Below are 4,356 nucleotides of genomic sequence, written 5' to 3'. Positions count from 1 at the left end.
TGGAAAGAACTGCATTCTTCTGGGAGGCCCAGGGAAGTCTCCTCATCATAGGAATGTAAAAGCAAAAGAGATCTTAATGGTCATTTGGGGAAAGTCACAAATCTGACTCTTACCAAGTTTTAGAAATACAGATTCACAAGGCAGTACTCCAAACGTCTCTAATCAGAATTTCTAGAGTAAGGGGATTAGGAATCTGAATCTTTTAAAAGCTATCCTAGTGATTCTGATGATCTGCTAAGCTTTGGGAACTAGTGTTTGTATAACATCCCTCACTTGATGCTAGTGTTCCCTGAATAGGGTTCTCTTAGGGTTTTTGTTTAGCCTTTCTGGAGCACTGCAAGCTTATGACCTCACAAGGCAGCCAGCCCTTCATGGAATGTGTATGTAGTGTGAAGGTTTCAATTGTCAGAGATGGAGGGTAGGGATATTTGAGGCACAGTGACTATCAGAAATCAGGAAACAAAGGAAGATTAATTTTGGAGATGAAACCTGGGGATCCATTATGGGGTGGTTTGAATGCCAAACTAATGAATTGCACCTGCATCCTCTTTGAGATGGAGGCCCTTGATAAGATTTTGGTCATCAATGGGTTTAAATAGCCTACCAAAGCAGAATGGATTGGAGATCAAAAGGAATGGAAGTAGGAAGAACAGCTTGAAGTTTCATTCAAGAGTTCAGAAGAAGTAAGAAAGGCAAAGTGGAAGAAAGTATGAGCTGTGCTACAGGGATAGCCCTACAAAGCTATTGTAGACCAAGGAAGAGTTAGAGCTAACTCTGGGGCTTTGAGATTCTGGAGAGCTGAACCGGAATGAGGACATTAGGATCAAGGGCAGGTTGAGAAGGCAGATGTCCAATCAGGCTTTGACATTTGAAATGCATTTGTTTCCATCATCACCTATCTTACTCTGTCACCCATCCCAGGACAGAGATTAGTTATGATTTCCTTTATATGCTCAGAGGTTGGCACAGAATAGGGCCCCAAAATGTTTGGTGAATTAATAGCCACTGTAAATATCTTCTCTCTTTCTTTTCTCCGCTTTGGTATAGGACCTTATTTTTTCTCACTTAAATAATGCAAGCCCAGGGTCCCGCCCCAGCTCATACTTTGTGTGAATTAGAACAAAGTGCCCTCTCTGAATTTATAAATTAAAAAAGGGGAATTTTATGTGGGTGGGTGCAGCCCTTTGTTCCGGCCTTGGGAAGCCACACACTTTTGCAGGAAGATAAAGGCTGCCCTTCCGGTAGGGAGAAGCCTCCCTCTCAAGGATGGAGGATGTGGACAGCTCAGGTAGAGGTGGGTTTAGACCGCATTCCTCTCCTCAGCGGGCACAGGGTGCCCTGGAAAAGTCCACCAGCTGGTTCCCATGATCCCACCCTGCTATTTCTATTTCACCCAAAGAGAGATTTTCCTAAAATGTAATCATATCACAGTCTGCTTCAAACCTTTCTTTGTTACCCCAGTGTCTTCAGGATAAAGCTCAAAGTTCTTAACTTGGAACAAAAGGCCATGTGTGACAACTTCTCTTTCCCGGGGCCACTGTCCTTCTCAGTCCCTCTCTCCAGTCATGTTTCCCAAACAGGCAAGGCAAATGTGGCTTCACTGAGCTGCGTTTCCCTAACTCCCTGCCCGGCTACTGCCACTCTTCCTTTCTTGGCTGTGATCATCCTGCCTTCCTGTCTATGACCTCCTTGAGGATTAAGAGCCTATTTTGTTCATGTCATTTCCCCTGCACGAGCATGCAGGAACCTGGCTCATGCTTGCTGAATGGACACATGACTTAGAAACCAATGAAAAGCCAGATTTTACCACCTCCACCAACCAATCAAACAAACCAAACCAGAACAACACAAAACAAATCCTCCCTTCCCCCCCCAACCAAATTAAAAAAAAAAAAAAGGTTTTGCTGCTTTCTAAACATGAAGTATACTGTCAGCGATCAAAGCCTTTTATTTCCCATGCATTTCCAGTCTTGAAATGGCTATTCATTCATAGGTCAAAGATTTATGGGAAGATGATTGCTTGGAATGAAGTCTCCGGCTTCTGTTCCAAGACTGATTTGCTCTGGTGGGTCTCTGTGTGTGTGTCTCTGTGAGAAGCTTTCCAAAATGGCCCCTAGATTCAGGTAACGTACTTGACATCATTGAAAACATCAACTTAGAAGATGGAGGACTTTGCTCATCTGCCTGAGACAGAATGCCATCAGTGAGACCTCGGATGGCAGTTTTACATACTCCAAATGCCAGACAAGTCCAACTCTGAGATGCTTATGTAGTCTGTCAAAGGGTCTTGCCTGGAACTTGTCAAGTTAGATTTATTCTTCTAGATGTATTCCTCTGCTTCCAACAGAGAATGTGAAGAAGCTGTCAGAATTTTGCAATGAAAGAAGAAATGATACAATGTATGCAACCACTTAAACTTCAATAAAAAATTACAAGAAGGCAAAATACAGCAGTGGGAGACTGCCACAAGGAGGTGAAAGGGATCTAACAGTTGTCCCTGCGCTCTCTTGGGACAACACAAAACATGGAAACTTATGGGGTACCTGGGTGGGTCAGTCAGCTCAGGTCATGATCTCATGGTTTGTGGGTTCGAGCCCCAGGTTGGCTCTGTGCTGACAGCTCAGAGCCTGGAGCTTGCTTTGGATTTTTTGTCTCCCTTGCTCTCTGCCCCTCCTCCACTTGTACCCATGTGCATTCTCTCCCTCTCTCTCTCTCTCAAAAATAATAAACATTAAAGGAAAAAGAAAAGGAAACTTATTCCATAGCACAGTCCTCTCTCATGAAGACCAGCAATGGTAGTTTTGCTTCACAGAAACCATGATAACAGGGAGAAGAGATGTGGCTCATGGCGTAGGTGCATACTCTAAATATTCATTTTTTCCATGATTTTTGACAGTTTTTTAAAAACACTTTCTGTGATTTCAGCATTAATAGTTTTCATATACTCTTGGTCAGCTAGTCTTTATAGTTTCAGACAGTATTTTAGGCTTTTCTCTTTTGATTCTTTTAGTCAGGAAGTAAATGAGTAAATAGTTACCGAGTTTAATGTCTACTTATGACTATTAACTATTACACAAGAATTGGGGTCTACACACAATTATTTCTTTCATTGTTCCTCCCTTAATACGGTATGTTATACATACTTGGCTCATAGGAGGTTTCCATGGAACTTGCTTTCTATTTTGGCTTGGAGTCTATGATACAATGTCTGTTACCTTATCTTCAGACAAAAACTTGAATTTCTGAAGACCAAAATGTCCTCCAAATGCAAGGCATAATGATCATATTAATCCACACTTTCCTCAGCTAATGCTGTCACAATGAATGTATTTTCCATTTCCTCATATCCACTTTCTCTAAAATTAAGTTGATATGGCCTCTCATATTGTTGATATCAAAATAGTCCACCTTCCCTTCATATTTAAATAGCTGTTGAATGGTTCCTGGGGAGATTAGAGAGACCTACTTGCCCAGAGAAGAGACAGACTGTGCCTTAAACATCCCCTCCCAAGCACACCTATGTCCTCTGATACAGCACTGGGCTTACTAAGTACTCAGTAAATATTTGTCAGTTTGGACTTGATATTCTAAGTCATTACATGATTTATTTCATTTGCTCATTTATCTCCATGCTAAAGGGTAAGTAGTGCCCATCTATTGGTAGAATACTCTTACTTTCCAAGTTCTGAGTCCCGCCCCTGACCTCAAAGGAAGGAACAATCTTCAAAGATTCTTATTTGAATCTATGAATGTCTTCATTCATCACATCTTATGTAGGGGGAAATGAAAAGTGGAAGGAAGAGGAAAAAGGATACTCTTCTGCCTCTTTTCTGTTATACTTAATCATATCAGCGTTTACTAACTTGGCCTCAAGGGATCCAGTGAGAAAAAGACTGTAAGGCTGTCTAGCACAGTGTCTGACATTAGTGGGTGCTCAATATGTACTAGTTTATTTATTATAATATAATGTACTAAAATTAGAGGATCTCACTTCTTTATTGCTACATGATCCACCATCTTATTTTCTTCTTTTCTCTCTCCCACTTAAAGAATGGTCTGTGTGTGCTTTATATATATATATATATGTATATATATATATGCATATATATATACATATATATATGTTATGTACACATATATATATGTATTTGTACAATGGTTCAATGCTTGATTATCTAATAAAGTGCAAATGAGAAATTAAGTCCAGCATTTTCCTTAAATCTCTTCTATGATTCAGACATCTCAGGGAAGGAATAGAGGAACTCCTCCATCAACGGATGATGATTTTTATCTCTATCAAGTGACCCACAATTTGGTTACTGGTGCAATGAGAAATTAAGAAATTAGCACACTTTT

This window comes from Suricata suricatta, chromosome 3 (assembly GCF_006229205.1).
Source record: "Suricata suricatta isolate VVHF042 chromosome 3, meerkat_22Aug2017_6uvM2_HiC, whole genome shotgun sequence".
Classification (NCBI taxonomy): Eukaryota; Metazoa; Chordata; class Mammalia; order Carnivora; family Herpestidae; genus Suricata; species Suricata suricatta.
Note: the sequence above shows the minus strand (reverse complement) of the source record.